Genomic DNA, 9,981 nt, shown 5'->3' on the forward strand with positions numbered 1-9,981 from the left:
AAGCTGGGTCCTGCTTCTCTTACCCTTCAGCTGCTGCTGGCATTTGGTAAAGAGACAACAGAGCAATAGACTTTGTGTCACTGCCTCACAGACCAAGCACTCGCCACTAATCACTTCTCCGACTGCCTACCCATCAGCTGCACAGAACTTCCCCAGCAGCCTGCTGGGACCACACCTGACCTAGCCACATGGGGCACTCCACTCACACTCCTCAGCACCCTACCCCACCCAGTACTGGCTTCTTTGTGCTTTCACACACATATATGTGTGCATGCACACACACAGTCACACACAATAGCTCACATGCAACTCCTCGCATACATTACACTCATATACTCATATACATTAACACACATGTACACATTCTCACAGGATAAACAGTCACACATTCATTCACAACCACACACACTCATTTCCACATGTACACACAATTACACCATACAATACTCACATGCACACACATTCACACACTCACACACTCACACACTCACACTTTCCATGTAGCCCATGCCCTCCTGAAGAGAACAACATAACTTGTTCCTCTTCTGCCCCCAGTGACAGGCCCAGTTCCAGGCATATGGAAGGTGCCCAAATACATCATTGTTTAGCTGAAGTGACTAAGTAATGAGGTTATTTATTTCAAATAAAGATAAAGGCAAGTGTTCAAATGAGTATTGTCTTTCAAAATGCTGTTTTTGGAAAGTCCTATGTTTGGTTGAATGACGGCCAACAAACTTTTGAAATTCAGTTATTCAATAAAATGGCAATTTTGGGCATCTGCTATGCTCAAGGAATTGAATTAAGTGCCAGGTGTTCAGAGATGGTCAGTATGACTCTGCCTGTCCCAGGACCTCACGTTCTTTAGGACCAAAGTATGAAGTTAAAGACAAAACCTGCTTCTTCATTTTATTGTCACATCTTGCCTAGGTCAAGGTCAAATTTGGCTTTAGAATCCCAAGTCTCCAAGTTGCTAGGATGCTTGGAGGTCATGTCAGAGATAGGAATCCTGTCTCACTCACGGGGCAGCATGACTCTGCCCCATCACCTTCTGAGACGAGGAGCTCAGTGTGGTCCATGGGGTCTTGTCCCTTCACAGAGCCCATGGCTCTTGTTCATGATATTTGGTTCTCAGTGATGAAAGGATGTTTAGGAAAACAAAACGTGCCAAAAGGACAGAGGATGATGTGAGAGAGGCATGCTGTGCGCCTGGAGCCAATGTCAGAGGAGGAGCTGGTGATGTGTCTGAAATTGGTGTGCAGCCTCCAAGGCAAGCTCTGTGCAGGGTGTGATTATTACACACTGTACTGGTTATCCATCGCTATGTAACAATGTTGTCACAAATCTAGGGCCTTAAAATGCACATTTATTATTGCATAGACTCTGTGGGACAGGAATCTGGGCACAGCTCACTGGATCCTCTGCAGGGCTGCCATCAAGGTGCCTTCCAGGAATGTGCTCCCATCTGACAGCTCAACTGGAAGGGGTCTTGCTTCCGAGCTCATTGCCTTGGCAGTGTTCCGGCCCTGGCAGGGGCCGGGCTGAGGACCTGGGTTTCTGGCTGGTTGTCTGAAGGCTGCTTCCAGTTCTTTCCCATGTGGGCCTCTTTCTTGGCTATTTTCATTAAAACCGTCAAGGCAGAGAATGTCATAGCAAGACCGATGTTGCAATTTTACGTAACTTAAGTCACACAAAGGACATCCCATCCCTTTTGACATGTTCTATTAGTTGGAAGCAAGTCACAGGTGAATGCTACATTCAAAGATGATTCTTGTGTATGAAAGATCACAGATGCCAGGGCACCCTAGGAAGCAATAGGATGGGGCATGGGGTGAGTGTGGGTGGCCCAGGAAGCTGGTGGGTGACACAGGCAGGTGGTGTGGACTTGGGTGCTGTGCCAAACATGTGGCAATGAAGAGCTTTCCACTCACTCCACAATGGGTGATTCTTTTGGGTGTTGGAAGAAAAATCAGAGATTTCCATCAACTGCAAAGGAAATCAGAAGGGAAAAGCTGCAGGCAGCACAGCCCTTGTCTCCTACCAGGCTTTGTGCCGTCAAGAGGTGGGATCACTGGCTGTACCCACAACGTACAGAAATGCCATGTTCTGACTCATGATTTGGGCTCATTCTCTTGGGACTCAATTTATCAAAACCTCCCTCAAAAACTCATTAAGTAGTTACATTACAACCTAGTCTTACCTTTTGTTGATGATTAACAAATGCTTGTTAATGATGGTTAACAGCAACAACATAGACTGGAAACTCCCAGGCTTCTTCCTTCTAAGGTTCCACATACATCCTAAATGTTTTCCTGGAAAACCAGAGTGTTAATAAATAACATCACTTATGAGTGAGCTGCAAGATCTCATTTACCAGCCAAGTGGCCCCTGGTCAAGAGTGGATCCACAGTAGTTTAACAGGAGGAAGAAGTGAAATGCACAGTGGGTGTTCCTTGTAAAGTCCGTGTTCAGCACGTTCTGTTGGTCGACAGAAACATGGTGGAGGAGCCCAAGGGAAGGAAAGAGAGAAACAACAGGCAACGTCTCTCAGAGGTGAATTTCCAGGCTTAACTTTTTCCCCTTTTCTTAGAGAAAGCTTTCCCAGATTGACAACTTTATGCACAGATACTGATCATCATATATGTGTATTAGTTAATATTGTTTCAGTAGTATAGGAATTGAAATAATTAACTGTTCAGAGGTTAACTGGACATTGCACGTAGGTTTTTTAACTTGAGGAATATGTAGGTAGAGAGAAGTGATTTTCAACCCTAGAGTAAGTAAAAGGCTTACATAATATTTTATCTAAGTCCATGCATTGCCTTTTCTCCTAAGGTGTTGGTATTGTTCCTAGAGTGAAGGGACACACTCATTTGTGTCCAGTCTAATGAGCTGTCAGTCTTAGATCCAAAAGGGGCAAATGTAACTTGACGGGTCCATTCTACATTTAGCACTGATAAGAACAATAATTTATATATACATGACAATGGAGGGGCCACAGCAACACTATAAAACAGAAAAAAATGTTCAGCTTTATTTACGGTGTACTTCCTGTATTTCAGGAAGGTGAGGTGGGTCTTACAAAGGCTCAAACATATCACTATATTCTTTCTGCCCACTTGTTCTTTACAGCTGGTGACACTGCATCGCCTCCCTCAAACCCTGCTCTTCTCAATACAATTCATTGCTTCAGCTCCATCTGCTCCCATCAGCTGTGTCAAATGAACAGGGTATGAGATCAAATGAGAAGCATGGGTTGAGGATAATTCCCAGGTTCCTACCTGGAGATGGGGTACCTGGTGGTTATTGCCACTGATTGACAGAATGAAATCAGAATGAGAGCAAATTTAGGGTGAAAGGTGGTTAGTTCATTTTTGCAGGGGTGGCCATTGAGGTGGGAAGTGTCAAGCATGGGTAAAGCAAAGGGGTGGATGTGAAGGATGTGAAGATGAAAGGAATGAAAAGGCTCAGAAGCAGAACCCATCCTCACTGGGCCTCAGTGGTAATGAGTGGTTCCAGGAGACTGGGCCAGTCGGCAGTGAGAAGCAAATGGTCAACAGTGAGGATGGGGTGGTCAGCAGTGAAGATGGGAGGTCAATAGTGAGAAAGAGATGTTCAGCAGTGAGGATGACAAGGCCAACAGGGAGGATGGGGAGTCAACAGTGAGGATGAGGAGGTCAACAGTGAGGATAGGAGGTCAATAGTGAGGATGGGGAGGTCAACAGTGAGGATGGGGAGGTCCAACAGTGAGGATGGGGAGGTCAACGGTGAGGATGAGAGATCCAGTGAGAATGGTGAGGTTAAAAGGGAGGATGGGGAGTCAACAGTGAGGGTGGGAGGTCAAAAGTGAGGATGGGGAGGTCAACAGTGAGGATGGGGAGGACAACAGTGAGAATGGTGAGGTCAACGGTGAGGATAGTGGGGTCAACAGGGAGGACAGGGTGGTCAACAGTGAGAATGTGGAGGTCAACAGTGAGGATGATGAAGCCAACAGGGAGGATGGAGAGTCAACAGGGAGGATGGGGAGGTCAACAGTGAGGATGATGAAACCAACAGTGAGGATGGGGAGTCAACAGTGAGGATGGGGAGTCAACAGTGAGGATGGGGAGTCAACAGTGAGGATGGGGAGGTCAACAGTGAGAATGGGGAGTCAACAGTGAGGATGGGGAGGTCAACAGTGCGGATGATGAAGCCGACAGGGAGGATGGGGAGTTAACAGTGAGGATGGGGAGGTCAACAGGGAGGACAGGGTGGTCAACAGTGATAACATGGAGGTCAACAGTGAGGATGATGAAGCCCACAGGGGGGATGGGGAGTCAACAGTGAGGGTGGGAGGTCAAAAGTGAGGGTGGGAGGTCAACAGTGAGGATGGAATTGTCAACTGTGGCTAATATAGCAGACAAGCAAAAAAAGCTAAGGACTTAAAAGTCTGTATCAATTCTTCGAATATGGAGTTACTTTTTCCAGCATGTTTTGGTGAAATGGGGGTTGGAGGATTGTTCTGGAGGTGGAGTCTAGACTAATATGGGTGAGAAATCACGGCTGATAGGGAAGCAGTAACACATGGAAGCCATCTCCTTTCCAGGTCTGTGGCCCCCTCTGTCCTGGTCCTCATTAACATTAACTATGATGGATTCTCTTCTCTCTTCTGATTCCCTCTTCACTTTTCTCACCCCTGGTGTCCATTACGAGGACCATAAAGAGTTTTCCTTTCTTCAGGGAGATGCTGATTGGGAAACACTCTTCTATCACTGTTGCTCTGAAATCATTACCCTTCATAAATACTTAATTAGGGATTTACCAAAAATCCCTAATATCCATTACATGTACTAGACATATAATAAATACTTATTGTGTGCTTATTGTAGAGTGGGTGGAAATTTAACCCACTTCTGGACACAGAGCTGGGCGCTGGTCCTTGTGCCCTCCTGAACAAGAATTACAATGGCATCTGTTCCTATCTTTTGTGAAATGCTGAAAGGCTTATTACGCCTTGATATCTGAATAGCAGCAATGCCTCTCTCTCTCTCTTTTTGGATAATACTTTATGTATCTTTACATTTTATATTCCTTTTGAGGATTTTAATTCTGCAAATGTGAATTGAAATTTTGAAAAATGTTGAGTTCAGCATTGCAGGGAACTGCTTTATAGCAAGGGAATATTCTGGCACCAGTTAGCTCCCTGAAGTAGCAAGATTTAATTATCTACAACCATCAGAGTCAGTGCTGAAAGTAAAAGGCCTCGCTGGGGGAGATCCCCCACAGGATTCCAGGCCTGGCTGAACCCCAGTGTGACCAAGGGAGTCAACTGTCTTGCAAATTCTTAAACCCTCTAGTGCCTCCTGGTGTCTGGCCAAAGGATCCGAGGAGATCCCAAGAGAATGAGAATGGTTGTTGATCTTTGACACCCCCAATCTTACACAGCCTAGCATGGGAAGAGATTCGGGCCAGAATAGAACAGATCTGCCTTTGTCAGCTGGATACATCAGCGGTGGGGTGAGGATGGATAGGTCAGTGGGCTCACTGTCCTCCACCATAAAGTCCAGACAATGACGCCCAGCTTTTGGGGCTAAAGCAAGGTCTGGTGAGTGGACAGGGTTGGGGTCACGGGGCTGGTGAGAATTCAAGCTCAGGCCGGCTCTGGCCACTATGTGTCCTCCCAAGGACATCCTGGGGGCCCACAGAGGGAGGGTTGCTACTGTCCCCTAGCTCCTGCCCACCCCACTCTCAGCAGCTTCCCCAAAGGTGTCATCAAGACGCTGAGGATCGCAATGAGTCGCGCTCACTGGGCACCGGTTCTGCATGTGCTCTGCTTTCCCCCGTGCTGCTCTCACACAAGCTTTTAGAGGCGGCTGTCACTGCCCTTGCCTGGCGGGGTCAGCAGAGCAAACTGTGCCCTGAAGACGTCCTCTTTCCAGCTCTGAAACAAAGGGCTGCCTTGCCTGCTCTCCTGCGAAGGCTTTTGCTTATTTTAGTGTACATTGTAAAACCATTTCTCTTAAGCTTGCAGGTGTAACTTAATCTTTTATTTGTTCATTAATAGAGCAATTTTGATGTGAAGACTAAAAACACACATTTCCTGTCTCTTTAATACTCAGTGTATACATTTTGCAAATTAAATACATATTTTAGACCAGTTATTTGATAAAATTTCTTCAGACGTTGCTTTTCAAACCATCATCATAAATTTAACATATCTGATTTTCTTAGGTACTTCAAACCCCTAGCAAGGGAAAACTGTAAATCTAATGAATAAAATCTTCTCAGGCAATTAAACAATATTTACAAACAGGCTGCTTGACCCAAAGGTGACTTCCTTAAATCCGAGTTTCTCAGCCCCAGCACTGTGGATGTTTTGAGCGGGTAATTCTTTGTTGTGAATGCTGTCCTACAACAGGGCCCTAGAGGCCAGCAGCACCTCCCAGTTGTGACAATAAAAATTATCTCCCCACAGTACCAAGGTTACCCCTGACTGGGAACCATTGCCTTAAGTATTTGAACACTGATGAAAAGTTTAATCTTTTTAAAACTTTAAAATTCTTAAGCATTTTGATAAGCTCACAAATTTATACTTCAGATGCTCATAAACTTCAGATGCCTTTAAAAATTAAAATATCAAAACTCTTACAAAGCTCATTGCTTCAAGTCCAGTTGACCGATTACCAAATCAGCCAGAGAATTTTCTTCTCTGGCTGTCTACGCCCCTGTCTCCCTTCCGGGACTTTCTGACCCTGCTAAGGGGATGTGCTCACCCAGCTAGAAGCCGCGGAATTACCGCTCAGGCTGCCTGAGGTCACGCACTCATGGTTTCTGGTCAGAGTCTCAGGTCAGAGGACAAGAATCAAGGGTTGAGGTCAGAGATTTGGGACCAGCAGCGGCTCCGGGGCGCCGCTTGCGGAGCGATGAGCACCGTATTGGCTCCGTGGCTCCTTCATGCAGCCCCCCAGCCCACGCCCTTCGCTGGGCCTCGCAAACCTCCTGGGATCCGGTGAGTCCAGCTTCCTTTGTAGCCTTGTCGCTTTAGAAATGTTATTACTCATTTTGACCTGACAGAGTTTCCTGCCTTCTGAGCCAGACTTTCATGTGACTGGCCAGGTAGGGCCCTGAACGCCTGTGTGGGCGGATCAGTGCACACACGCGCAGTAGACGTGATCTGGGGCTCGCAGGGCCTCCTGGTCCTGCTGCCCACGGCTGGCCGACCCTTCTTCTCAGTGTTCCCCTCTCAGACTCCATAAGATAATGATGCTTATTTTTAATAGCGACGTTATTATTTGTGGTCGAAATTTTACAGCATAGCAATTTCTGATCTCAACTCTAAAGAGAACATCTACCTCTGTGGGTTATTTTCTACCTGGGATGTTTGGAATTTGCTTATGCTGTAATTTATCAACTCCTGAAACTTTAGCCTAAAAAATTTTGTGTGAGATTTTGAAACGATACTTAGAAACCTGAGAAAAATATAAAACACTCTCAGATCCACACATCAAGCATGAGGCCTTTTCCTAAAATACTCAGTGTTTGTTGAGGGAGTGAATGGAGGTCCCCAAGGCTTCATTAATTCTGTGGGCCCCTGAGCTCTCCTTGTCCTCTGGGCTCGTGACTCCTCCTTCTTCTGAGGCAAATGGGGAGGTTTGAGCACAAACACTCACTGGAATTAAGCCTGGTTTGTAGGACTCGCGGGGGAGGGAGGGGAGCACCAGCTACAGAGTCAGGGACCCTGTCTGGGGCTCCCAAGGCTCATAGCAGGTGTTCGGTAGCAGGTGACACTCACACCTGCCTCTGGTCGGGCCTGTTTAACTGCTCATGTGTCCGTCTTCTACTCTGATCAAAAAGATCCCTCATCCCCGCTTCCCACAACCCCCTACAACCCCTTTTGTTTTGCATGTGAGGTCCCTCACAGCGTAGGATCGGGTCCTAGGAAAAGTGGAGGAGCTGCAGGAGCAGCAGATGCGGCGAGGACTACTGGACCTGGGGATCCTGCTACCTGGCCTGTCGCCGTCTGTGGCCCACCAGCCCCATTAGGGCAGCAACAACGCCCAGAGGAGCCTCTCGCTTAACCAGGTAAGAATTCCGAAGGAAGTCTTTGGCTTATGGCTGCTGTGGACTGAAATGCATCCCCCAGGATCCGTGCATTGAAGTCCTAAGCCCCCTGTGACGGTGTTGGGGTGGGGTCTTTGGGAGGTGCTGAGGTTGGATGGGGTCCTGTGGGTGGAGGCCTCAGGATGGAACAGGTGTCCCTACAAGAAGAGAAACGGGCGTGCTGGCTTCCTCCCTGGCCTTGCCAGGCTCAGTGAGAAGGCACCTCAGTGAGCCAGGAAGAGGCCTCAGTGGACCCTCCACTGCCGGCACCTTGACCCCAGGCTTGCAGCCCCGAGCTGGGGGATGGGCATCTGCTGCTGAAGCACCTCTGGCTGTGGCTTTGTTTACAGCCTGGGCTGGCTCAGATGCTGGTCTCAGCAGCCTGGAAGAGAACGGGGTCAGCCCGGCACCCCCTTGGAGGAAGCGAGGCCTGCAGATGGGCTGTGTGCGGGTGCCTGTCCTGGCCTCAAGCCCTCCGCGCTGTCTCCTTTAGGGAACGTGGGATGTAAATCCACACTGATGTGTGGCTTCGCATGGGCTTCCTCCTTGCGGATAAACGGCGACCCCACTTTAGTAGCAGCCAGAAGTGAATTCCAGACAATATGCACGGAGCGTACGGGTGAGCCCTGGCTGCACCGTGGACGATGACCAGGCCCACGGGACAGCGGCCAGGTCCACCCATTTCCTCCTGGCCCCATGTGGTAATCAGGCTTTGCCCTGGAGCAGACAGCCTGGCAGCCTGGGCCCTGTTTGTCTTGGCGCATGTCCTGCGTCCGCTGCTGGTTCACGGTCGTGGTACATCCCTTTCGTGAAATGTACCCTTGCCTCACAGCCCCACCGTGTCCCTGTGATATGTGGGTATGAACACAGGCCTCTAAGCAAGAGCAAATCGCATTTCCTCCCCAGAGGGACGCGGTTCTTCCTGAGCTCCGGGGACCTCGAGGTGGCCCTTCAAACACGTGGCAGTGTGCACCTTTGAGTCCCACAAAGCTGAGAGAACCTCATGGTCTGTGTTACTAAACTCAGTCATATGCTGAAACGATGACCTCTCCAACCCATCACAATCATAACAATAAATTTCAGATATGCCTGAACACCAAAAGCAGTAGGTAAAGGTGATTTTTCTTTGTTTTCTGAAGCCGGAGGGGTATGAACACTCCCCGGGGCACACACTAGCACACTCCCTGCGTGAGTCTCAAGGCTGGACGGGGCATTTCCACAAAAGAAACCCGTGGAAAGCAGCCCTTTTGCTTGGCGAGGCCTGGAAGTGGCTCGGTCCCTGAGGACGTGGGGGGCGTTCTCAGCGTCCACTTTGGTTTCAGCGAAGAAGTCCAGGGCATTGGTGCAAGCAAACATGGTTTTCCTCGCCTGCTCTTCTTTCACGGTGTTGTGATTGGGTGTTGCGTCTGTTGATGGAAATAAAGCCAGGTCAGCATCAGCAGGGCTGACACGAGCGAGCCCAGGTTGATCCGGAGCAGCTGTGGAAGCTTGGGCTCTTAGCAACTTTGTCCAAGTAGACACGGGTGCATCGGAGGCCCCAGTTTCCTGGGAGCTATGAGTCCCAGTGGCACCCACAACCTGTCGAGCTGGGAGGCCTAGAGGGGCAGGTGGCTGATCCGCAGCAGCCCCAGGGGCCCACCCCTGCTGAGCTGGACAGCAAATCTGCCAACACCATGCAGGGGTGACTTTATGACAGGAAGAGAGGCTGGGATGTGAGTCTTCCAGGCCAACCAGGCCCCGGGAAGCTGGGGTGGAATTTCACGCTCAACTGCAGGGCACTGTGGGCAGGGATGTCCGCTGACCTTGGCTTGCACCCAAGCTGACCGCACAGTCCCCGTTGAGGGAGGGAGGAGGCTGAGTACAAAAAAGATCGGGTTTGAGCTGTAAATACCACTCAGGTCTTCC

The 9,981-nt window shown here is 48.9% G+C and overlaps 1 long non-coding RNA gene across 1 annotated transcript; it reads left to right on the forward strand.

Annotated features, from left to right (window-relative positions):
• The first annotated feature begins 2,501 nt into the window (after positions 1–2,501).
• On the forward strand, positions 2,502–9,137 carry LOC129038969 (uncharacterized). Its single transcript, XR_008503265.1, has 3 exons — positions 2,502–2,550; positions 7,887–8,058; positions 8,983–9,137. It is a non-coding gene; the product is annotated as an uncharacterized LOC129038969 (long non-coding RNA).
• Positions 9,138–9,981: the final 844 nt, after the last annotated feature.

This window comes from Pongo pygmaeus, chromosome 5 (assembly GCF_028885625.2).
Source record: "Pongo pygmaeus isolate AG05252 chromosome 5, NHGRI_mPonPyg2-v2.0_pri, whole genome shotgun sequence".
NCBI lineage: Eukaryota > Metazoa > Chordata > Mammalia > Primates > Hominidae > Pongo > Pongo pygmaeus.